Source organism: Pseudophryne corroboree, chromosome 11 (assembly GCF_028390025.1).
Source record: "Pseudophryne corroboree isolate aPseCor3 chromosome 11, aPseCor3.hap2, whole genome shotgun sequence".
NCBI lineage: Eukaryota > Metazoa > Chordata > Amphibia > Anura > Myobatrachidae > Pseudophryne > Pseudophryne corroboree.
The window spans coordinates 113,514,698-113,542,044 of record NC_086454.1 but is presented as its reverse complement, the minus strand read 5'-3'; the positions used below and the strand labels follow the sequence as shown (position 1 = coordinate 113,542,044).

The 27,347-nt window shown below is 47.0% G+C and overlaps 1 long non-coding RNA gene across 3 annotated transcripts in view; it reads left to right on the top strand.

The window, feature by feature from the left end:
- LOC134969055 (uncharacterized) overlaps positions 1-27,347 on the top strand; it is a 199,297-nt gene that overhangs the window by 160,123 nt on the left and 11,827 nt on the right. For 2 of the 3 annotated variants that reach the window (XR_010189393.1, XR_010189390.1), the window contains 2 exons: positions 10,644-10,744; positions 20,981-21,041. This is a non-coding gene — a long non-coding RNA (uncharacterized LOC134969055). The remainder of the gene's footprint in view (positions 1-10,643; positions 10,745-20,980; positions 21,042-27,347) is intronic. The other variant, XR_010189392.1, reaches the window with a different exon arrangement.

Here is a 27,347-nt window from a genome sequence, read left to right as displayed (position 1 = left end):
TTCTTTCATTCCATCTACTGGCTTTAATGCATTTAATTGGCAAATGGAGAAATTCTGCTTACAGAAACAACTGAAAATTAAAGAATTTTTTCACAAGAAGGAGGCTTCTCCAACCACATCTACACAAAACCCTATACCATCACAACTTAAACGTTTACAAAAAGGGTCTAATTTTTATCCACCATCAAATAATGCATCCATTAAAACGTTTATCCGCTTGCTCGATCAAGATGTCATGTCCAATACTATGGTGGAGAATCCACCACACTTGAATCTAACAAAATTGGAACGCGATGCCATCAAATCTTTATCCTCCAACCATCAATTAGTGATCCGTCCGGCGGATAAAGGGGGTGGAGTGATCTTGCAGGATTTACAAGATTACAAGACGGAAATTTATCGCCAGCTGGAGGATAATAAAGTATACCAACCACTCAAAAATAACCCCACTACCACCTTTATGAGTGAGCTTCGTGAGATGTTGGTGCACGCTAGAGATATCAAGTTGATTGATGAACGTATTTTCGATATTTTACTACCTAAATTTCCTATTATTCCGCTGCTCTATACATTGCCGAAGATTCATAAAAGTTTGACTCCTCCCCCCGGCCGCCCTATTGTGTCGGCAAGGGGATCTGTGTTTCAACACACGTCGATTTTCTTAGATTCCGTGCTTCAACCATTAGTACAACAACACGGCAACTTTCTATTGGACACTACCTCGTTGTTGAACAAATTAGAATCTTTGGGGTCTATTCCGCCAGAAGCGTGGCTGGTGACGGCTGATGTAGCTAGCCTCTACACAGTGATCCCCCATGTGGAAGGAATCGCTGCAGTGAAAGGCTTGTTAATGCAACACAATGAATATCCTGACACTCATATTGATTGTTTATTACAAATGTTGGAATTAGTCTTAAAGAGAAATTTCTTTATGTTTGATAACAAGTTTTATCTTCAAATAACTGGGTGTGCCATGGGTTCTTCCGTGGCCCCCAGTTATGCTAACACCTATATGTTTGATGTGGAAAAACTACTGTTTTTTGATAATCCTGATGTGGCAGAGAAAATCATGTTATATACTAGATTTATTGACGATCTGCTGTTAATCTGGTTGGGGTCTGAAATTGAGTTAAGATCATTGCTTGAGGTTCATAATGCCTCTGACACACCGGTTAAATTACCATTTGAGATGAGTCAGTCTGATATTACGTTTCTTGATGTTAAAATCAGCATACATGAGGGCAACATTATGACCACCTTATTCTCAAAAGAAACAGATAGGAATTCACTCCTTCATTTCCAGAGCTGTCATCCAGTCAATCTGAAAATGGGATTACCTTTTTCACAAATGGTCCGAATTATAAGAATTAACAGTGATTTAACAAAAGCATCTGACCAGATTGATTGGTTAATTGATAAATTCCTTAATAGGTGGTACCATTTAAATTCCTTACTGATGGCCAAAAAGAAAGCGATGTCCTTGGATAGACATAAGCTATTACTTAAACAGACTCCTAAACAGAATTTCAACAGACTGTATTGGGTTAATAAGTTTAACACCCACTCACCTAAAATTAATCAAGTGTCTAAAAAATTGTGGCCAATTATTACATCTGATGTGGATATAGGGCTGGCCAACACTTCATTAATGACTAGTTATTCACGTCCTAAAAATCTGAGGGACCAACTGGTCAAAACAGATGTTTCAGTGGACAGAATTAGTGACAGTAGGAACTTTCTGGCTAAGAGACAGAATGGGTGTTTTAAGTGCCCCTGTACTACGTGTAGCTTCCTCATTCCGGGTGACACTTTTTGTCACCCACATTTGAGGACCAAATATAAGATTCGTTTTCATTTGACCTGCGAAAGCTCCTACGTTGTTTACCAATTACTCTGTCCCTGCGGGCTTTCATATGTAGGGAAAACACAGAGAAAATTTAAAGAAAGGATGGGGGCACACCGCTCTGCTATACGTCTCGCCATTAGTAATGGTTCTAGCGAGCAGCCTGTGGCGCGGCATTTCCTAATAGCCAAGCACCCCTTAAACAGTTTGAGGTATAGAATGATTGATCACATCCCCCCGTTGCGTAGGGGGTGTGATCGTAATGCTCTGTTGTTAAAAAGAGAGGCTGCATGGATTTTCCGCCTTGATGTGATTAGTCCAAGGGGTCTGAATGATGCCATTATTTTCTCTACATTCGCTTAATGTATTATGCCAGTTTTTGTTTTGTTTCTCTGCAATTATATGGATGTATGTTTTTGGCCACTATTCTTTTGCGTTAGCGCTTGTTGAATGCTGCCATGGCACTGGGATGGGTGGCACCTGATTATATTTTGAATTTCACATGCTGCTATTATAGTAGCTATTGTTTATGTGTACCGCCCGGGTTGCCATGACAGCACCTGACATGCGCCGCAATCTTGTGTCTTAATGCTATTTTTTGCCACATATGTTCTAGTACATTATGCTTGGTATATTTGCATACATTTCAGCTTGACAATATGTTCAGCATCACTAGATTATGTGCTGTGGTTTACACTCCGCCAGTGAGACATCGATTATTCCTCTCTTTGTATTGTTTACAGCTGCCAGGTTGCTATGACAACGTCTGACGTGCGTCGCGCTGATGCGCGATGACGTCACCATTCTGCGCCAGCGCTCGTTGGGCGGACTCCCGCTCCGGAGCGAGCAGCCTTCCACCTGTGGGTCACTTATGTTTGTGGGGATATAAGGTGAGTTTTATTGTACTTGTGTCATGTTTGCTCCTGACGAAAATCCTTAAAGGATTGAAACGTTGAACATACCTCTATCGGTGTCTGTGATTCTTACAAAGTGTTCATGAGTGCCGCATCCTTGATTGTATATGTCTTATTTATGAGGGCACCAGAACCAGCTTATTCCAAGGTGGAGTGCCGGGTACATTGCTTGGTGTATATATATATATATATATATATATATATATCTCCTATATAATAGCCCTATTCTGTGACCTTGTGATTCATTTGCTAACGCTGGGCGGAGTTACAACAGTGGGCGGAGTTAGTCAAATGAGTCACAGAGATCTGGCCAAATCTACAGGAGACTAGGAGCAGCAGCAGATAGCATGGGCATTGGGCATGGCACAGGCAGGGGTGCATACCTCCCAGCTTTCTGCAGGAGCTTTATCCAGGCAGAAGGAGGGAAACACACTCGGCGAAAAGGGGGCGTGGCTTCACAGGAGGGTCCCCGTTTTCGTCAGTGAGGGAGCATGCCCAGCGCTCTGTGAGCTGCTGGCATGCTCCCAGGGGCTGATTATGAGTCTGGGGGGCCCAGGGCACTTGTGACAGGCGAGCCCTATCTCATTGCTGTGCCTGCTGTGGGTTGGGGGCGTGGCCTAATCGCGCCCGCGCGGCCACGCCCCCTTATGCAAATTTCGATTTTTATTTTTATTTTTTTGATGGGATTTTGGCCCCTCAGCTAGGGCTAAATCCAGAGGAGGTGGTCGCTCCCCCCCTACACACACTGGCAGAAGAAAGCAGGGAGACTGCTGCCTCCCTGCAACACCACAGACCTGCCGACACGTAGCAGCGTGCGCTGACTGTAGCACAATGCTGCCGCTGTTACTGGCAGGACGGGGGGGGGGGGGGAGCTTCTGAGCTGGGACAGAGCTACTCCAGCCGGGGGGTCCCCTAAAACTGTGGGGCCAACGGTACGTATTCCCTGCCCCCCCCCACCTTAATCCAGCTCTGCTGCTGGAACCCCCCCATTAATCCGTACCCCCTGATGCCCCCTCTCCCTCTGTCTCCACTATTCACCGCTGCTCTGCTAAGCAGAACAGCGAGTACAGGAGCTTTCCAACTGCCCCCCCCCCCCCCCCACCGCCGGACACTGCGACCCGCGGGTGGGACAGCGGGACAGACCCCAAAAAATGGGACTGTCCCGCGAAAATCGGGACATTTGGGAGGTATGGGGGTGTGTGAGGGGTATGTCATACAGACAGACGGGCACCGGCTCACTGTGTGCTTGACCCCCCACATCGGCATACTCAGCAGGGTCTCTCTGATGCGGAGGAGCGTCACTTTCTGGCACACTCCACGCTTCTTAGCTGCAGTTTAGTGGGGCACCTGCTGCTGTGCAGGTTCCATACTGCCTCTGTTATCTCCAGCCCCGGCAACCCCACCGCTAGCTGCAGAGCTGCCACCCGCAGTGGAGTGCGCCCAGCTCATTCACACACTTTAGCTGGCGGGTAGCGCTGCAGAAATCCGAGCTGCTTGCAGGCTCTGACCCACTCCTCCCTCCAGCCGCAGCGTCTCCTGGGAGCTAACCAGTCACTCCCAGTCTCCCCTTACCACAGTGCCCGGAAGCCGTGAGGTCCGCGCCACGTGCATGCTATGACCCCCTCCTCCCTCCAGCCGCAGCATCTCCTGGGGGCTAACCAGTCATTTCCAGTCTCACCTTACCACAGTGCCCGGCAGCTGCGCGAGGTCTGCGGTGTGTGACTGAGGAGGGGGGGAGGGATGCGGACGGGCAGAGGAAGCAGGACTCCAGCCTGAGAGAGTCAGCCATGCCAAGTCTCCAGCAGCAGCAGATCCCAACAGGTTGGAGTGGAACAGCAGCAGCCAGCAGCAGTGACTCCGGTAAGACACATCTGTCTGTCACCACTGTTTTGTCCCTAATACCAATCTCTCCCGTGCCCTGTGTTCTGTCATGTCCCTGTCACCCCTGGCCTTGCCCTGCCACCCTTATCCTGGCCCTTTCACCCTTATCCTGGCCCTGTCACCCTTATCCTGTCCCTATCATTTCTGTCCTGGCCCCGTCACCCCTGTCCTGGCCCCGTCAACCCTGTACTGACCCTGTCACCCCTGTCCTGGCTCTGTTACTGCATACCCTCCAACTACCTTTTATGGCATGTACAGTACCCGCAGCGCCTCCAGACCTCTCCCCAATGCACCACACCTCCGCACCTTCCCCTCCACCACATGCGGCACTCCACCCCTCCCCCACATGCTGTGCCTCCAGACCCCCTACACCACCCGTGGCTCCCACTCCTCCACCCCTTCACCACCCACAGCACCTCCAGGCCCCTTCCACCATTCACCCCCCTTATATGTCTCCCCCAACACCTGCTCCCCTCCACCCGCAGCATCTGCAGACACCCTCCTCCATCAGCGGTCCCCCCCTCACCCACCCCTCCCCCACCAATGGCACCCCCGCACCTGCCCCTCCACCACCTGCAGCACCTCCGGACCTCCTTTCCCATCTGCCGCAACACCCGTACCTGCCCCTACCCTACCCATGGTGCCTGCGGTCCCCTACCCAACCCCCGGCACTCCCATCCCTTCCCATCCAACAGCACCTCCGGAACCCTTCATCCATCCACAACATCCCCACACCTGCCCCTCTCCCACCCGTGGCACCCCTGCCCCTCCCCCACCTTCAGTGCCTCCGTACCCCTCCCCCATCTGCATCCCCCACTCCTCTGCCCCTCCCCCACGCGCAGCACCTCCCGAACCTTCCCCATCCGGGCCCCACCCCCACTTCTGCTTCCCTCCACCCGCAGCATCTACAGACACCATCCGCAGTCCCCCCCACACCCGCTACATTCTGTACATCGTGCCCTGCAGGTGCTGTTCACGCCGTCGCAAGGGGCTGCGCCTCCTTCACCATCGCACGCCCTTTCATTGTGCAATATTTAACAACTAACAAAGGAATGCAGGTAATACTCCATATAATACAAATATTAAACCCCAGAAAGGCATGCAAGGGTTAAGGGGGCGTAGCCCCTTGCGACGGTGTGAAGAGCGCCCGTAGGGCGCGATGAAGCACCTAGTATGTATATATATATATATATATATATATATATAAAATGTAAAAGTATTTACTGTAGCATATATTAATGCAAATTCGGATGTTTTCTTGTGATTTGACAATGGATCAATCCTGGTGACTTCAGAAAATTGTCACTATCAACTTTACCTTTGTCAGCACATAACTACATTCCCCATGAAATGTATAATGCGCCTTATCAAAAGTTGTGATGTGGGATCCACCTTCCACAGAGCAAACACTTGGGCATGGGAGTTCTTGACAGTTCCAGTGACCCTTAGAGCATAAACTGCAAAAAAGCAACAATAACATGTACAGTGTTATTTATCTTTCATTTTTGTATCAACATTTATTTTTGCTTCAACTCATCCTATTACAGGAACTGATCAAAACTAAGCACTGAATGTATAATATGTATGTGATGCAGGGCTTGCAGAAATGGGTGTGGTCTTGCAGGAAAATACTACCTTAACCATATTATGCCCCAAACAGTAATGCCACTTACACCTTACTATGCCCCACACAGTAATGCCCCTATCACTATATTATGCCCACACAGTAATGTCCCTTGCACCAAAGTATGCCCGACACAGTAATGCCCCTTGTTATGACCCACAAAGAAATGCTTCTTGCAGCAAAGCATGCACCATACAGTAATGTCCCTTGTTATGCCCCACACAGTATGCCTCTTGCACCATGCATCACTTAGTAATAATCACAACGCCCCTTAAAATTGGCACTGCACCTGGTCCTACTCGTTGTCAGGGGTTGTTTCATGCTGCTGCTGCTGCTGCTGCTAGTCTGCTCCATCCGCTGCCACCCCTGCCACCAAATTCCCGGCATTGCTGTGCCATTGCCTGCCTTCTCAACCTGGATTCCATCTAAATGTCCCTCCCCAAATGGCTGCCGCTTCTTCTAGTATCCATCCAAACTGTCCTCTCCCAGGTGGCGAACATTTTGGGAGGGATATTTTTCACAATATTCTCTGCTACCTGCCAAACTGCATAGAATACTGCACACAATGGCTGCGGGCCAGCACCCTGTGCAATTACATGGCTGGCCCGGCCCTAAAAATGGCACTGCTGTTATGGAAGTAATTACTAACATTTATACAGTAACATCATTTAAAGATATTGTAAAAATTAGTACAGGTTTTGTGTCATATAAGTAATATTTCTGTATATTCAGCATGGTAATAATCAAACTTTCCCTATTCAGATCTGTCTGTAGGGGATGCGGTAAGCATCCTGTCTGCAGGGAATATGGTTAGCATCCTGGCACCTGGCACTACTCAGTATACCAGTGCTGGATCCCGGACCACCAGCATCCCAAGGGTAAGTATTGGGGTGAGGGTTATGGCCCGGCAAGTGGATTAGGTTTAGGCGCCAAAGGGGGGATTAGCCGTAGCCACCACCACCACCTGGGTCTTTAGCCCTAGCTGCCACACCCTGGGATTAGCTGCAGCGGGTGTCCTTAGAGCTAGCCACCACTCCAGGTGGGTTAGGGTAGGAGGCAAGCAAGGAGTAGATTAATTACTACGTCCCCTGTCGGCATTCTAAAAGTCGGGATGCCGCGGACGGTCATGTGACCACCGGCACCCCAACCATCGGTCACGCATATCACACCCGTCTGTAGAATGCCTACAAATTTACTAAGTATAATATTTACGACATGTACAGGCATTTAAAGGAGAAAATTATTCTAAAATCTGCCCATAAGGTTAAATATGGCGCCATAAAAGGAAAAGAAGGCATGGAAAAGTACCAACACATGAATAGCTTAGATAAACACAAAATTAACCTGAAAATAAAACTAAACTGACAAAGAGAAACTATAATTTTTTTAAATATTAGGTCTTTCTTAGTTTCTTATTTGTTGGCACCTTTTCATGCATTTTACTTGTCAAATTTAATTATGGCCATGGGAGTCATTCCGAGTTGATCGCTCGCCACCGTTTTTCACAGCGCAGCGATCAGGTCACTACTGCACATGCGTATGCACCGCAATGCGCAGGCGCATTGTACGGGTACAAAGCGGATCATTGCTGGCCGTTGGATTTAACGAAGAATCGCAAGGAGACTGACAGGAAGAAGGCATTTGTGGGTGTCAACTGACCGTTTTCTGGGAGTGTTTGGTAAAACGCAGGCGTGTCCAAGCATTTGCTGGGCGGGTGTCTGACGTCAAATCCGGCACCAAAAAGACTGAAGTGATCGCAAGGGCTGAGTAAGTCCAGAGCTACTCAGAAACTGCACAAAATGTTTTTGCAGAGCTCGGCTGCAAAGGCGTTTGCACACTTGCAAATCAAAAATACACTCCCCTGTGAGCGGCGACTATGCATTTGCACTGCTGGAAAAAATAGCAAGCGATCAACTCGGAATGAGGGCCCATGTTGCGTATAATATAGTGAAACTGTCATCTTTAAGATGATGCTTGCAACAACACAACTTTTGTTTAACAGTCTGCTTTATGTGTCATTATAGAAGAACACTTACACAAAATAATATACTTTCCCTCTTTATGAGCCCTAGCACTTAATTGACATAGTCCAAATTGATTGACTAGCTGATCCAGCATCTATATAGCTCTTTCCTATTCACATGTCTTGCCACTTTGTGGGAAAACCAGGATGTACTGTATTTTGCAATCTGAAATTAATTATAGTCAGGTGCTCAACAGTAAGATAATTAAAAATACTTACTTTGTCCTGTGTTTGTTAAACATATCCGGGCATGATAGACATATCCAGAATATAAAATATACAGTAGTGATATTATAAAATATACTCACCAAGTATAGCAATGTCCTTTGTAAACTGATCCCGGTGGATAGATTTCATTGTTGTATCTGCAAGAACAATTTTCTTTGAGGATGCATCCCAAGTCAGTTATATCATCCAACACATATCCTGAGAAGACAAACAATGACTTGGTTAAGGTGTTCTAGGTAAGAAATGTGTTTGCTATTTATATTCTACAGAGAACTAATGTTCTAGCATGTCTATCAAGTGGTCTGCCACTTGTACAGAAGGGGGTATACCTCATTGACAACTTTCTTTTTGGTACACTTGTCCTCAATATATGCACCTCTTTAGAAACATTCTGAACTATTCATCGGCCATTCTCAGGCAAAGCAGACATTCATCAGTTTAATGTTTATCTGAAGGATTTTCATAGACAATCATCCTGACAAAGAGGAAGTGTTGTTTGGCTCCAAAATACTGCTAATGTGGATTATAAAAAGTGTTCTGATTGCTTATATGCAGTAAAGCATTTCATTGTAGAATTTGTAGAATTAAAAATCCACAATAAAATCTTGACTCAACACTCATAGTAAATCTTGAAGAGAAACCTAATTCTGTAGCAGAATGTTTTTGGTTATCCTCATACTATAATAGAATGTTGATGGCAATTCCCAAAGTACTGTATACAGTAGTACAATCTTTTCATTACTCAAGGCAATTTTTTGTGGGCTTCACAAAGCATGTCAGATACAGGAGCTCCAAAGGCATAAGTAATACCGTAGGATATATCTCCTGTGCAAGAATAATGGCTATGGGGGGTCATTAAGATCTGATCGCTGCTGCGTGTTTTCGCACAGCGGGCAATCAGATCCGAACTGTGCATGCATCTGAGCCGAAATGCGCAGGCGTGTTGGATGGCTACAACGTGCATTGGTGGTCAGCGATGGGATGGTGCAGTGGATCCATTCGCATGGGGTTCGCAAGGTGATTGACAGAAAGAGGCCGTTTGTGGGTGGAAACTGACTGTTTTCAGGGAGTGTCCAGAAAAACGTAGTCTAGATCAAGCATTTTCAGGGAGTGTGTCAGCTCCGGCCCCGATCATCAGGATTCAATTGCACTGGAAGAGTAAGTCCTGGACTGCACAGAGACTGCACACACTGATTTTGAGTAGCTCTGCAACACATGGGAACGCACACTTGCACAGCGAATATACACTCTCCCTGTAGGCGGCGACTTTCTGATTGCAGGACAGCAAAAAACACAGACTAGCGATCAGATCTGAATTAGGCCCTATATTTTCAGCATGTTCTTCAGCTAGTAAAGAACCTTAAGCAGGCTTCATACGTTTTTAATTCAATATTTTCCAGTTATTTTTTACATTGATGTGTATCATTGTCTAATAGTGTGACAAATATATGTTGTACTGTATATATTATAAATGTTTTTGCCAATATTAGCACATATCCCCTGGATGTTCTGCAGCTCTTTACTCGGTTAGACGTTTTTACTGCACAAACCTAATATACTACAACAAGAATTTATCTGGTTTATTTTCCTAGAACCTACAAATAAAATGTTGTAAATGTTACATGCGCTCTCGGGATGCATTTAATTTACCGGCTGTCGGGACCTCGGCGGTTAGTGTACCATTGCCGGAATCATGACAGCCGACAATATCGCCGACCGGAATCCCGGCGCAACAGGGCAACAGGGCTATTCCCACTCGTGGTTGTCCATGATACCCATAGAGTGAGAACAGATCTGGTGGTGAGCACAGCGAACCACCGAACCCGCAGTGTGGCTAGCGCAGCGAAACCACAAGGGGTGTTAGCTCTCAACCCGCTGCCGACATTCTGGTGGGCAGGATGCCGCTGTGGGGATTTTGACAGCTGGCATTCCACACACTAGTAATTCATACCAAACCCGTACCCTCTGATGGTATCCTTGTGAACAGCAACAGTCTGACTTGAAGTTTATATGATACCAAAGGCTTTGTGAGACAGCCACGTGTCTCTTAATTTTGTGGTCATTTGTGTGACTAGTTAAAACATTCATCAAGCATTAATAAGTGATTGTATCTTTATATTTTATTCACAGCATGAACTCCCTAGGCTTACCCTTTGGACAGGTACACCCTGACACACAGGGTCCATCACAAAAAAGCTGTCTTGCTGGATTGGAGCAGGAAGGAGCACAAGGTGGGCTGCATTCCTTGTAGATTAAGTTAGCAGGACATGTCTTATCTGAAGGAAAAACAAATACTATTATCACATCCATATTACAGATATTTCATATATTGCTTGCTCCACTGCTACATTTCTACTGTTGTAATATATTAACCTATATCTCCTGCATATACCGGTTGTCGGCTTGATAAGTGGTAACGATGAGTCATCTTATAGATCCGAAATTTTACGCTTACTGGAATGGAGTAAAGTAAACTGTTTGGTTTTAAACACGTCCAAAACAAAGGAGATGGTTGTTGATTTTAGGCGGGGTTGTAATAGACCATTATTTCCTGTGTCTTTGGATGGAAAGCCGATTGAGGAGGTGGTCTCTTTTAAATGTTTAGGTACACATATCACAAATGACCTAACTTGGTCTGTGAACAGTTTCTTTTTGATTAAAAAGGCTCAGCAACGCCTTTTCTTTTTGAGGAGGCTTAGAGCTGTTTGCTTAAGCACAAGCACTTTGGTTAGGTTTTATCATAGTATCGTAGAGAGCGTTTTAACGTATGGGATGATAGTGTGGTTTGGAAAGTGCACTGCAGCGGAACGAATAGCTTTTGAGAGGGTGGTTAAAACTGCCAGTAGGACCATTGGGGTGCCTCTGCCAAGTATGAAAGACTTGTATATTAGAAATGTATTAAGGAAAGCTAGGAGTATATTTACTGATGAGAGTCATCCAAATTGTTTGATCTTTGAAAGATTGCCATCTTTAAAACGGTTCAGGAGTATCCGCGCTCATTCAAACCGCATGTTAAATAGCTTTTTTCCAACTGCTATCCGGCTGTTAAATGATCAGTAGGTTGTGTGCAAATGTTTCCAAAATGTGGCAAAATGTTACTGTTATTTTTATGGCTTTGTGAGACTCTTATTGCATTTTCATTGACATTTTCGTTGTCGATTTTGCTAATGACAAATAAAGTATATTATTATTATTATTATTATTATTATTATATTGTAGTGAAGGGAGACTAATTGATTGTAAATGATTGACACTTTAAAAAAAATCCAAGTTTGTCCGGCAACCCGCACCTCCAGCCAACTCGGACGGCATTACATCCAGCACATGGTGTACTTTGTAACCATAACCTATCAGTTAGAGACCTGTCCTCAAGACAACAGGCACTGAAAATGCCAGAAACAGGGGGAGGATCTCAAAGAAAGGAAATATTTGAAGAGACATTAATAAAAATATATATATATACATTTGTTAATATTTCTAACTATATAATATATAGAAAAAATAGAAACTGTTCATCTGAAGCTTTCCAATCCTCTAGAAATGACAAATAACCCATATGTTGATAACCGTGCTAATAACATGTAACATGATATAACATGTGTATATTTTCAAAATATTTATAGAGGAGAATGCATATATAATCAACACCACCAATAGTACATTATGACATAACAAGAGAGTTTTTGATGTGGAGAGGTATAAAACAAATTAGTATCTGACTGACCAGTAAACACCATAATCCCCGTTCATTACCAATCTTGAACACTGTACCAAGTAAAGCTGCTGTTACTGAAACATCCCAAACGCTCTCAAGGTCATGACCAAAAAACTAACTTTAGAACATCAGGCCAACAATCATTTGTTTTAACCTAAACTAGAATAGTATCTGCAGATTTACTGTTGGTCATTTATAAACTGACAAAAACAATAAGGCAAGTTTGATCTGTGCAGGCTTCGTTAGGTTTAACTGAAAATAAATGGTTATTATTATTATTTTTTAAATGTGCGATGTCTCACCCTTTAAATTAATAACAAACCCTGGACCTCTAAAGCTGGGCTGGTACTGTTAATTGGGGGGGAAAACTGTGTGGGGTTGGCCGAATAAACAGCACTTGGCTGAACCTGTTTGGGGGGCTGCTGCTATACCAAGAAGGACCACAGCATGGTATCCTCCTGCCAGAATGGCAACCAGCCCTAAACTGGTCAACCCAGGCCCGGAATTCCTTGGAAACTTGGTTTAGCATGGGATGAACTATCTATACGGAAAAAAAAAAATGTGTGAAAAATGTAGATTGGTTGCAGACTCAAAACTACTGTAAGTAGATTCCTGATAGGAACTCCAACACAGTTGCATGAGACCCCTAGAGCCACTGCTAGGGTCTTTAACCTACAACAGTCACCTGTTGTTCCCTTAGTGTATTATACATGCACCGGTACTTTGGATGTCACCAGGTCTTAAACCTCAAGCTGTAGGGACTCATACAATTGTCTGGAGACTGCTTGATAATTGGCTGAATTAGTAACTAAGGCAGATGCAGATTGGCAGGAAAACAGTTAACAGGAGAATAACTGTAGAATTTTAGGTGTGTTCAGAAATCTACGGAGCAGGTAGTAGCAAGGATACAGTATCTCAGCGTAGTAATATGCAGACAATGGATATGGTCATTAAAAATAAGAGTATTATAAATCCAGAAGTGCAGCGCAATATTTAACTACTGGTGGAATGCAAATGAGTAATGTAAACACAGATCTGTAGCAGAGCTTAGAAAGCAGTACAATGCTATAACACAATGACTACTGCTTTTCATAATAAATATCCACAGCAGTGGAGATATTGGGGGTAATTTGCAGCAGCAAATGTGTTAGCAGATGGGCAAAACAACGTGCACTGCAGGGGGGGGGGGCAGATATAACATGTGCAGAGAGAGTTAGATTTGGGTGGGATGTGTTAAAACTGAAATCTAAATTGCAGTGTAAAAATAAAGCAGCCAGTATACACAGAATCAATATAACCCACCCAAATCTAAATCTCCCTGCACATGTAACATTTGCCCCACCTTCAGTGCAACATGGTTTTGCCCAATTGCTACCTTTTTGGTTGTTCAGGTTTGTTAGCAAACCAAAAAAGTTGGCAAGTGGGCAAAACCATGTTGCACTGAAGGTGGGGCAAATATTACATGTGCAAAGAGATTTAGATTTGAGTAGGGTGTGTTCAAACTGAAATCTAAATTGCAGTATATGAATTAAACAGCAAGTGTTTACCATGCACAGAATCAATATAACCCATCCAAATCTAAATCTCCCTGCACATGTAACATTTACCCCACCTTCAGTACAACATGGTTTTGCCCAATTGCTACCTTTTTTTGTTTGCTAACAAACCTGAATAACCCCCATAGTCAGTACTTATTACTAAAGCAGCAGTGTAATAAAGTAGGAGACAAGAAACCACAGTTGAAGTCCAAGACTGAGAGATATATTAAGTTTGCACAGAAATCCAATATGGATTAGCAGTGGTAACTAGCCATGGATTCCAGCTAAACACAGGTGGAAATCACAGCAGTAATAACTGCACAGAACACACACAATACTAAGAAGCAACTTAATCAAGGTTCAGTAATTCAGGCATTTAGCTAAGAGGATAACTTCAGAAAAGGTAGGCAGGAGAGGCAGCTAGATTGCAGCTGTAAGCTGCACGTACAGCCATCAAGATCCTCCACAGCCGCCGACAGTCCTGGTTGTCTAGCAACCATCAGGACCATCAGCCAGTGTGACAGGGATGACGCAATGTCACGCTCACCTGGCAACTACCGGGACCTGATGCAGAGATCAGCTGCGGCGGCTCCTCATAACATTTCCTCTACTGGTTGAGACAGTAGAAAGTAGAGATGAGCGGGTTCGGTTCTCAGAGAACCGAACCGTACCAAACTTCACCATTCGAGTCCGGTTCCGAACCAGGCTCTGGTTTTCCCTCCTGACTCGGAAACCAGAACGAGGCAAAACGTTATCATCCCGCTGTCGGATTCTCACGGGGTTTGGATTCCATATTAGGAGCCGCGCGTCCCCGCCATTTTCACTCCGGCATTGGAGAGTGTAGAGAGAGGACGTGTCTCCGTCCTCAGTGTCCTCTGTGGTAGTGTCTTGTGCTGTATTTGTCCAGTCACAGTGTTTGTGTCCTCTTGCTGCCATATGTCTATTGCTGCTGTGTTGTGCTGCATCAGTTCAGTGGTGGTGTATTGTGCTGCATCAGTCCAGTGGTAGTGTCCTGTGCATTAGCCATTAGTCATTCCAGTGACCAGGCAGTCACAGTGTTTATTTCCTCTTGTTGCCATATGTCCATTGCTGATTTATGTTCTGCATCAGTTCAGTGTTGCTGTGTTGTGCTGCATCACACTAGTGGTAGGGTCCTGGCCATCAGTCATTCCAGTGACCAGACAGTCACATTGGTATACGCTGCTGCTATATGTCCACTGCTGCCGTATTATAATAATAATAATAATAATAATAATAACAACAAGTCCCTTATAGTGTTGCTGTGTTGCGCTGCATCAGACCAGTGGTAGCGTCCTGGCCATCAGTCATTCCTGTAACCAGGCAGTCACAGTGGTATACACTGCTGCTATATGTCCACTGCTGCCGTATTTTAATAATAATAACAACAACAAGTAACTTACAGTGTTGCTGTGTTGTCCTGCATCAGACCAGTGGTAGTGTCCTGGCCATCAGTCATTCCAGTGACCAGGCAGTCACAGTGGTATATGCTGCTGCTATATGTCCACTGCTGCCATATTATAATACTAATAACAACAAGTCCCTTACAGTGTTGCTGTGTTGTGCTGCATCAGACCAGTGGTAGTGTCCTGGCCATCAGCCATCAGTCATTCCATTGCCGCATATCGGTGGTAATTCCGAGTTGTTCACTCATTGCAGATTTTCGCTATACAGCGATCAGGCAAAAATCGGCATTTCTGCGCATGCGCCATAGTGCGCACGCGCAAAGTACTTTTACTCAAAACTATGCAATTTTACACAGGTCCGAGCGACGCTTTTCAGTCGCACTGCTGATTGGTGAGTGATTGACAGGAAGTGGGTGTTTCCGGGTGGTTACTTGGCGTTTTCTGGGAGTGTGCTAAAAAACGCAGGCGTGTCAGGTAAAAACGCAGGCGTGCCTGGGGAAACAGGGGAGTGGCTGGCCGGACGCAGGGCGTGTTTGTGACGTCAAACCAGGAACCAAACAGTCTGCTGTGATCGCAATCTAGGAGTAGGTCTGGAGCTACTCAGAAACTGCAGGGAAAATTTTAATTGCATAACTGCTAACCTTTCGTTAGCAATTCTGCTAAGCTAAGATACACTCCCAGAGGGCGGCGGCCTAGCGTTTGCACTGCTGCTAAAAGCAGCTAGCGAGCGAACAACTCGGAATGAGGGCCATTGTGTTATATAACTCCAAAAAATAATGGACAAACAAAAATTTGGAGGATAAAATAGGGAAAGATCAAGAACCACTTCCTCCTAGTGCTGAAGCTGCTGCCACTAGCCATGACATAAACGTTGAAATGCCATCAACATCGTCTGCCAAGGCCGATGCCCAATGTGACAGTAGAGAGCATGTAAAATCCAAAAAGCCAAAGTTCAGTAAAAAGACCCAATAAAAGAAATTTAAATGGTCTGAGGAGAAACGTAAACTTGCCAATATGCCATTTACGACACGGAGTGGCAAGGAAAGGCTGAGGCCCTGGCCTATGTTCATGACTAGTGGTTCAGCTTCACATAATAATGGAAGCCCTCATAACTGAGGGCTTGACAATTATGTTGGTGTTAGACATACGTCCGGTATCCGCCATTAGTGCAGTGGGATTTAGACAATTGATGGAGGTATTGTGTTCCTGGTACCAAATCCCATCTAGATTCCACTTCACTAGGCAGGCGATACCGAGATTTTGTCATTTAATTCCAATGATTTGGACGTATAATTCCAGTGATTTTGCCATTTAATTCCAGTGCTTTTGCCATTTAATTCCAGTGATTTGGATGTAAAATTCCAGTGATTTGGACATATAATTACAGTGAATTTTCAGTATTATTACAGTGATTTTGCAGTATAATTACAGTGATTTTGCCATTTAATTCCAGTGATTTGAACGTTTAATTACAGTGATTTGCCATTTAATTCCAGTGATTTGGACGTATAATTCCAGTGATTTGGACGTATAATTCCAGTGGGAAATGTTTGTGCCGCTTGGCTTAGTCATACAGTTACCTCATTGCACCTCTTCTACATCTTTGCATGAGGTGCTGTTTGAGGCCAAGTTTTTGAAAAGTGCCATCCTGTATGCCACTGAAGTGCCACTCCTAGATGGGCCAGGTGTTTGTGCCGCACACTTGTGTCGTTTGGCTTAGTCATACAGCAGCCTTGGTGCACCTCTTTTTCTTCTTTGCATTATGTGCTGTTTGGGGACTACTTTTTGAATAGTGCCATCTTGTCTGCAACTGCAGTGCCACTCCTAGATGGGCCAGGTGTTTATGCCGCACACTTGTGTCGCTTAGCTTGGTCACACAGCCACCTCGGTGCAACTTATAGGCCGAAAAACAATATTGTGAGGTGTTCAGAATAGACTGGAAATGAGTGGAAATGAATATTATTGAAGTTAATAATACCGTAGGAGCAAAATTACCCCCAAATTCTGTGATTTTAGCTGTTTTTATGTTTTAAAAAAAAAATCAATCAGATCCAAAACCAAAACCAGAACACGAAAGAGTGGTTTTGGCAAATTCAAGCCAAAACCAAAACACGAAAGTGGAATTAGAACCAAAACCAAAACACAAAACACGAAAAGTGCCAGCCACACATCTCTAGTAGAAAGGTGTTTTCAGCGCAAACATTTTTTAGGATAGGGGGAGGGGAAGCTAGTAAGATGTTTTTCACTGTCTTATGGGGTCATTCCGAGTTGATCGCAGCTGTGCAAAATTTTGCACAGCTACGATCAACTTTCCTGACTTGCGGGGAGACGCCCAGCACGGGGCTAGTCCACCCTGCATGTCAGTCCGGCCCCCCCGCAGAAGTGCAAAGGCATCGCTGTCCTGCCACGGCCGTCCTGCATGCGTAGGCGCACAAAGGCGCCGGCGCATGTGCAGCAGGGACCCGTTCGCTCTGCTGCGTGAAAACGCAGTGAGCGAATGGGTCGGAATGACCCCCTATGTTTGATGCATAACCTCTGTTTCAGTTATAAGAAATGTACCAAAATTCTACATCATGACGTAAAAAATGTTTATAGTAGGCGTAGCCAGTACAAGCTGTAGCAAGGGGATGAGGGGATTAGAGAGTAGTGCGCTACAGCACTATCTCCTGATGCTTTAAATTGCTTTAAATTGAAGCAGGGCAGCCACCTTTCCCAAAATGGCTGTTGAATCGTCTACTGTGTACGTGTGCCCCTGTGCCATCTTACCGTGACTGTGATGTACTGCATGGACGTGGAGGACACATACAAGGGAAGTCTTACCATGGGTAACACCAGAAGTATCACACTATCACTGTCTGTGGTAACATAACAGCTTATTCTGCACTACACTCTGCTACAGCTGTTAATGCTGACAACTGCAGCTCTCCTGAATAAATCCCCAAACATGCTTAAAGATGAACTGTGTGCCCTAAATCCCATTTAACATTCAACTGGTGCATATTGTTCTACACTATTAGGATTTACAAACATGCGCACTGGAATATTAGTGGATATAAGCAGAAAAGAAAGCAAATAATGTGCACCAGCTTCTAGCAACAGAAGCTCAATTAATTTTCATTGCAGAGTTACCGGCAAAGTTTGCAACACTGCATCCATCAAGCAAATGTCTACAAGCATTAACCAATTTCATTGACATTTTATCTTACTGTGGTGACCTGTTTGTGATACATACTTGCTGAGACCTTGAGTTACACAAACTGCATATATGTATTTCAAAGAACACACAAATCTTTGAGTTAGCAGCCACACAATTGTGAGTGACAGCATATTTACTCTATGACACTGGGGGTCATTCCGAGTTGATCGCTAGCTGCCATTGTTTGCAGTGCAGCGATCAGGCTAAAAATTGGCATTTCTGCGCATGCGTAGGCAGCGCACGTGCAACGTACGAGTCCTTTGTGGTTTTGCACTGGTTTTAGCAACGTTTTCATTCGCGCTGGCAGCCGCAAGAATATTGACAGGAAGGGGGCGTTTCTGGGTGTCAACTGACCATTTTTAGGGAGTGCTTAGAAAAACGCCGGTGTGCCAGGGAAAACGCAGGAATGGCTGGACGAACGCTGGGCGGGTGTATGACATCAAAAGCCAACCCACCAACGTTAGAATCAACGCACACGAAGAGTAAGGCTAGGGCTGGTCTTGTTTTGCACAAAATGTGTTTGCAGGTGCTCTGTTGCACAGGCGTTCACATTTCTGCAAAGCAAAAATACACTCCTCGGTGGGCGGTGACAATGCGTTTGCACGGCTGCTAAAAACTGCTAGCGAGCGATCAACTCGGAATGACCCCCACTGCTGACTGCAGCTAAGCACAAAATGTGATGAAATACCATGTCAGTATTGTGCAAAGAGCATGCCCATTATGATTTCTGCCTTCATAGTTGTAACTATTGGCAGAACCTATGGTGTTGCTAGGTGTCAGTGGTGTGATATGGTGGTCACTCCACACAGCAGATAGCTTAACCAGGCTTATTGGTTTATTAACCAACAGGAAGCAAGGTAACACAGGGCTAATAAGTGGTGCAAGTACTGCCACTGCCGATCCGCGAGCTCTGATTTGCTAGCGAACCGGCGCCTCATTTGAGATACACACCGCCGAAGACTTGACTGAGCACTGAGGGGCAGGAGAGGCGTGCACTGCGCCCTCCTCCCCTCAGGCACAGCAGCGGCTGCAAGCAAGGCAGTCAGGCCGGCTGTCCCTTTCTTACCGATACGCAGTACCGCCCCGTATCATCATACTTGCAGCACTGCGGCTAATGCCGGTATGCACATACAGTAGTAAGAGACAGATCCAGCAAGGAGCTTACAGGGTTAATGCAGATGATGTGCATACTGTAGATGGAGTAGCACACACCTGTATATACAAACAGCGGTGGCCCTTTAACAGTAATCAATGGTGATACAGTATATGCAGGGGCATTTTAAGAGAGTATAGGGCCCGCATGCAGCCTCCGTTGCAGGCCCCCTCCTCTCTGGCAAGGAATAGAATCTGGCATTATGCCAGAGACTACTGCGCATGCATAGGTCTCTTTGGGAACATGGACGCGGCAGTGATTTTCCAAGTGATTTGTGTCTGCAGTGAAGGGCCCCCAATCTGCAGGTCTCTGCAGATTTAATTATAATATAAGGGTGCAGAGTATGTGGTGTGGGCCTCCCTGGACCTAGGGGCCCATGTGCACACTGCATACCTTGCACCCATTATAGGAACGCCTATGTACAGTGGGATTTGTAGCTCCTCTGCTGTGTAGCACAGTCTACGGTACTGTATATGTGACATATTCTCCAGTACAGTAGATGCTTAGTGGCATGTCCTCCTCCTATGGAGGACATACACAAAAGATGCAGTAGCACACTTGAGATCTGGGTGGGGGGTCATGGCAGTGATGTGACAACGGCAGTGCCTGGAATGTAACGCACGCTTTAGATCTGGGTGGGGGGTCATGGCAGTGATGTGACAACGGCAGTGCCTGGAATGTAACGCACGCTTTAGATCTGGGTGGGGGGGTCATGGCAGTGATGTGACAACGGCAGTGCCTGTAATGTAACGCGCGCTTGAGATCTGGGTGGGGGGTCATGGCAGTGATGTGACAACGGCAGTGCCTGGAATGTAACGCACGCTTTAGATCTGGGTGGGGGGTCATGGCAATGATGTGACAACGGCAGTGCCTGTAATGTAACGCACGCTTGAGATCTGGGTGGGGGGGTCATGGCAATGATGTGACAACAGCAGTGCCTGGAATGTAACAAAGGAAGACTGCATGGAGTGTTCCCAGTCCAACAGTAACATCATTGCTTCTTGAAGATTGAGTGTTAGAGTTTCAATAGTTCTCTTAACTTTTAAATTCTGTTTAAGTGCAAGAAGCATTAATTAGACATGTTAAACTATAAAGTTTTGTAGTCTACAGTATTTTATAGCATTTTTTTTTAAGATGGACGGGAAATGTATCAAATTTTTGAGCGATAAGGGGAGATATAAAACTGGAGTTTTATATTTTGATAAACAGGAAGTGGAGCCAATCACTACTTATACTCACAGCACATCGTAAGGCTTCTCCACTCTGGTGGTCTTCCTCCGGCTAGTGCACACTGACGGGAATACTCAGCAATAGTGGTACATAGACAGAATGTGCTAAATGTCTGAAAGCCTTTGCAGAGGCACATATCAAGCATGTAGGCCTCGATGTATGGATCTGGGTTCACAAGTCTGTTGCACATTGCCCACTTTTTGTTTTTTAGTGTCCTCAGACATGTACGTCTCTGAAAAGGATAAATGTAAGAATATGGCTGAATAATACAGGTGAGTTATGTTTATTGTACGTCATATAACTGTATAGTTGTATTTTTGCAAATACTTGTATTTATTTATCATATCTGAATATACAGATGTGTCTTCATACACTATTGCCGCAGTTGCACCAAACAGCCCTACTTAGTGAACAGAAAAATAGCAATCCACACTGCGCTCACAATATGAGGTTGCAGCCAGTGATAACACAAATAGAGCCCTCACCAACAAACTCTTAGGTACATGTAGGATATAGAAAAAGTTATATCACATGGCGCTAACAACCAGTATAGCTCTTAAACATTCTTCACATAAATATGCGGATAAACTTTTTCTTTCCCCAAAAGATATTCTGAGAAACAAAAAAATACACACAATACAAAGAGACAGAAATAAGATCCAAGAGTGTTTTTATTGGTCCCACTCACAATTGTACAGGTTATTGATTGAGTATCACCCTCATGGGGTAAGTCATCCTCAGAGTAAATGATTCTCCTTTAAAACTGGAACTTGAAAAAGACATATATAGTGCAATATTGTCTAATTTAAAAACAAATTTTAATATACAAATGCACTCACAAGGTTAAAAAATCAACAAGCATATCACCAAACTGTATAATCCTCTCCAAAGTCACCATTTTGGTCCAATCTGGCACAATGAATTCCTCCACAACTCGGAATCGTGGGAGATAGCACCAGCTCATGAACATTCACGGCGTCCTTTTTAGAGGTCTTTCAGGAGGTGAAGAGCCCCACAACTTAAACGAGTTTTCAGACCCAATGGTCCTTCATCAGAAGCATGGAGACTTTCCACCTAAATTCCCTTTTATACCCACTCCAATTATGGCCAGTAATAGGACCTCCTACATTTCCCAGCTCTCCCAGCCGGAAGTGAGTCACTCAGAGCGACATGATGGATTTCAGCTATATAAAAACATTTACTCATAAAACATCAAAATAAATATTTTGTATATCATACACACTGACTGGAATCATCAATATTTCAGAAATAACTTCAATTGATTGTGTTTTAAATACATTAATTCCTCAGAAACCAGAAGTGCGTCAACAGGAAGTGACGCAACATCCTTTATGTATCTGGGATGGTGTTATTTGTTTTTTATATACTTTTGTGGAATATACATATAGCGGACTGAATAACAACAATCTTAACTTGATTGTAGTCAGTCCCACTAACTTTACAACTAAACCGGCATTGAGGCCAAAAATACAGCAGGTGAAAGTGACGCGAATGCGTTCCAGATACATGGAGTGATGAAACGTCCTTTGTATATCGAACAATGTTATTTGTATTTCTAAAAATGTTATGGGATATATATATATATATATAGCGGGCTAACTAACAGTAGTCTGGAGAGCGAAATGACAGGCATAGGAATGGAGAGAGTTAAACCTCCTGTGAGGGGTGGAGCTAAATGTTATGAAAAGTACAGCCAATGGTAGAGAGGGGAGGGTTCGGTATATATAGGGATGCATAGGCTAGCTGAGTCTCTCTTCCTGCTGGTTTGCCTTCTGGTGAGTGTTGCTGAATTGCATATTCACTAGTGTTTTAGCTAGGCTAGTTGAAGTATTCAGGTTTACACTGAAAACTGTTATACTGTTATATAGTATACTGTTATACTATTATAGCTGTTATACTGTTATACTGTTGTACTGTTATAGCTTCACCCTCCTCTCTCATCTCACCACACACTGCTTGGGATAATGGCCGCCTCTCGCTCCCTCCGTTCTGCCGGGACCCCAGCTCGTTACCGCTCACCAGGCGGTGAAGCTGGGTCCGCGGATGGGCCTGCTGGCTCATCTGCCCGTTCCCCGTCCACTTTCGCCGACGCGGGTGCCCGTGCGGCGGTGGCTGGACGGACCCGGTCTTCCCTGCCCCTGGTTTCGGGTCCGGTAATAACCTCTGGCCACGAGCGGCAGGGGGGGGCTGGGGCACGGGGGAGCTGACCAGAGGTGGCCGGGCATCGGCCTTCACCTCCACCTCTTGAGGGTGAGGCGCCGTTGCCGGGAGCAGGCGCCCGCGGGCCAGAGCGGTGGCCAATGGGGGCTCCCATCCCATCTCCCCACCCGTCCCCCTCGGGGTCGGGGTGGGCGGAGAGCGGCGGCGGGTCGGACGAGGCCTGTCGCAGGGTCTCGTCCGGCGGTCCTTTCCGGTGGCCCAGACGCTGTAAGGAGGGTGGCGGGAAGCGGGGGTGCGCGCACGCCCGCGCTCTCAGCCAGTGGCGCCGTTCGCGCACGTGTGCGCGCTGCGGCGCCGCCAGTTTCAACGTCTCCCCTGCTGCCTCCCTTACAGCCGGAGTCCGGCGGGGGGGGGGGCTCCCCTGGATAGAGCGCGGCAGTATTGAGCCCCGCAGAGGTGCCTTCCCTGCAGACGGAGAGAGCTCCGGCCTGTGGGGGTAGGGCACGCGCGGGGGGGCCGGTGGTAGGCACAGCAGCGATAGTGAGGGCCAGCAGGCGCAGGATAGGATAGATGATTGGTGGGGGGCCACGCCAATTGTGGTCAGGGGGGCCAGCAGATCACCAACAGGCCAGGTGGGGCATTGGCCGTCGGATCCCTTATTGGCGCCTGCCGGCCGACGGGCCAGGAGAGGTGCGCCGGCATCTGCGGGGGCTCCCGCCGGTGCCGGCTGCGACTTTTGGGGAAGTCAGGAGGCTTCCGGAGAGTTGGCGTCGGCTCTGTCGACGGTGGTGGCGGTATTGGGCCCATTGGCCGCAGCCGCATCCCCGGGGGCAGCAAGGCATTCCGGCGCCCGCGCAGGAGCAAGGGCGTCCGGTACGCAGCCAGGGTCAGTGGCTCAGCGAATAGCGCGCGCTTGCCGTGACCTGGGGGCGGCCGCGGCACAGTTGGGACACCGTCCAATACGGACGGAGCGCGGGCGCGAGGTGGGGACGTCTTTGCACCGGAGTGCTAGGCATGCCCCGGGAGTGGTTTCCGGGTCCCGTGCTTTGTCTTCTTCTTCAGGTGATCGCGGAGAAGTTGAGGTGGACGTGAGCGATGAGGAGGATTTCGAAGTTTCCACACCGGAGGACTCCCAGTCCGAACAGTCGACAGCATCAGGTGAGCTTGAGCAGTCAGCGTCGGGCTCCAGCGCACGCTCCAGTTCTCTCAGTTTCTCCTCTTCTTCCCTGTCGTCGCAAGCGTCTGACGTCAGTAGCACAACTAGGGCAAAAAAGCGTGCAACGAAGTACGCTAAGAGGGCGGCAGGGCAGCAAGAGAGGCGGAAGACATGCAAGCGGCTTAGCGAGGACGCTCGCAGGGCCAAGAAGCGCCGCGATTTGCCGGGAGTAGTCTACTGTGATTATACAGCAGTGTTGAGGGGGTTGCGGGATAGCTGCCGTAGGAAGATCTGCAGAGGCGATTACGTTGATATGTTCGTGCTGACTAAGGACGCGAAGAAGGAGTTTAAGGTAGCGACAGCTAAGAAAGGCATCGGAGCTGAAGCTTTCCGTACTTTCGACAACTGGCTGGCCTGTTTTTGCGTCTTTGCGGCGTGTTATCTGGAAGATAGGCCTGAGGAACATATGAACGTCATACGATACCTGCACTTGATACACGATATGCAGCGCACATCGTCAGGAATCGAATGGCGGATGTATGATGAGAAGTACCGAGAGAAGCAGGACTGCTTACATATTATTGACTTTGGTTGCAAGGACGTGGAGGTCTGGCTCCAGGTCACCCGGGCTTCTCAACCCGCAAAGGAGCCCCGGAATCCGGGGGCGGACGGGCAACGCGCAGGGTCGTCCGTCCAGGGGAGTAGCGCGGAAGGGGGACCGGGTAGGAGAGGTAGGTTGGCTATCCGCGGGGGAGGGCAGCCCGCCGCGAGGGGGAAGTGCTTCGCATTTAATAATGCCACCTGTTCCTTCGGCAAGCAGTGTCGGTTTCGACATTCGTGCTTGCAATGTGGCGGCTTCCACCCGGCCTCCAACTGTTTTAAAGGAAATCGGCAAGGCGAAAGGGGAAAGCAGAGCTACGCAAGACCCGGCGCGAGCGGGATCGCTCCACAGGGCCCCAACGCCAATTGATTTGGACGCCATGTCCAAATGGTTGGATTGGTATCCGAATAGTACGGACGCTCAGTTTTTGTTTCAGGGTTTTAAGTTTGGTTTCCGCTTGCCAGTTGCGGGCGAAGTATCGGTCAAGGCTCTCCGGAATCTTCAGTCCGCTCGCGCCTTGCCGTCTGTTTTGCGCGAGAAGGTTGATAAAGAGGTGCGAATGGGTAGGATGGAGGGCCCGTTTAGCTCGCCCCCAGTGGATGACCTGGTCATTTCCCCAGTGGGGGTAGTTCCCAAGAAGACTCTGGGTGCCTTTCGGCTCATTCAACATCTTTCTTACCCGTCAGGGTCGTCGGTCAACGACGCGATACCACCGGCACACTGCTCGGTGGTGTACCAGTCGTTTGACGAGGCGCTGGAGTTGGTTCGTAGTTACAGCCCGGGAGCTCTGATGGCAAAGATCGATGTTGAATCCGCATTTCGGTTGCTCCCATTGCATCCGGACTCATTCAGTTTTATGGGTTTTCGAATCGGAGCGGAATATTTCATTGACAAATGTTTGCCGATGGGATGTTCCGTTTCATGCTCGTTTTTTGAAAGGTTTAGCACTTTCTTGCATTGGTGCATGGAGTCTTCTTCAGGGGGTCATGGAGTTGCGCATTACCTCGATGATTTCCTGTGTGTGGGACCGGCGAATTTGCCGCGCTGCAGCAACTTGCTGTTCAGCATCCGAGCGTTGTTTTATCACTTTGGCGTTCCTGTGGCCGAGGATAAAACGGAGGGGCCGGTTTCCTGTTTGTCGTTCTTGGGGATTGAAATCGACACGGTGGCGGGATCGTGTCACCTTCCTCAGGCCAAGGTCGCGAAGCTCCGCGAGGTTATTTGCCAGTTCGTGATGTCGCACAAAGTCACGCTTAGGCAGGCGCAGTCCTTGCTGGGCCTCTTGAACATTGCTTGCCGGGTGATCCCAATGGGCATGGTTTTCTGCCAAAAGCTGGAGAGGGCGACGGCGGGGTGTGCCAGGCCGCATCATTTCATTCGCTTGTCCTCCGAGATTAAGAGGGATTTGGCCGTCTGGGCCTCGTTCCTGGAAGACTTCAATGGGGTGCGTATCTGGCTGGCCCCAACGATCGACAATGCTAGGTTACAGCTGTTTACCGATGCGGCGGGTTCCTCTGGGTTCGGTTGCTACCTAGAGGGATCTTGGTGCGTGGCCTCGTGGCCTGAGGAATGGCATTGCGAAGGTTTCACTAAGGACCTTTTGCTGCTGGAGCTTTTTCCCATTATGGTAGCGCTGGAGGTTTGGGGCGATCGTCTGGCTCATCGCAGCATTTGGTTTAGATGTGACAATCTGGGTGTGGTGCATGCGATCAATAACCAGAGGGCGAAGTCGCTGGTGGTTCTGAGGGTGCTTGGGCGATTGCTGCTGGCATGCTTGCATAAGAATGCAGCCAACGCGTTGTCCCGCGGTCAGTGGGAGAGATGTCGTTTGTTGGCACCCGAGGCCGATGAGCGGGGGTTTCAATGTCCCGGTTATGTCTGGCAGGTGATCGGACCGGACTGGAGGGTCTAGCGATGCGGTCAGTGGCTCCGAACACGCTCAAGGCTTACGGTCAAGCTTGGAGCGAGTGGGAAGAGTTTGTCCGAGGACGTAGTCAAGAAGGTAAGAGCGGGCATCGGATGATGCTTTCTTTTATTGGCAGCTTTTTGTCACGGGTAGGTCCAGAGCGGTGGTGTCCCGGTACTTACCAGGGATTTCGTTTTTTAATAGAATCAAGGGTGTCCCTGACGTGACAAAGAGAGGGCTTCTTGTAAAGGCGATGAAAGGGTGGGCGCGCCTGATAGGCGACGCCCCATCGATGCGGCCTTGCTACCGGCCGTCATTGATGCGGTAGGCAGTATCGCGTCGTCAATTTTTTAATCGCTTTTGTTCCAGTTGGCGTTCTCCATGACAGTTTACCTTTGACGAAATATCAGTTTCGTTGGATGCTGAGCCGCTGTCTGGCGAGCTTGGGCCTTTCACCTGCTGCTTTTGGTACACATTCTTTCCGAATCGGGGCGGCGACGTCGGCTGTGTCGGCGGGTTTTTCCGTTGCGGAGATTCAGGCAGTGGGGCGATGGAAGTCGTCAAGTTACAAACTATATATTCGCCCAGTTTCATGAGTTTTTAGTTTGATTACCAGTTCAGTTTTATTAGACGTTGTATAAGTTCATGTTGTAAGGTTAAGTACGTCCTTGTGCAGTTTGTGTCTGTTCGTCTCCCTTGTTCATCCTACTCAGGGATTAGCTACTCGCCGCTGC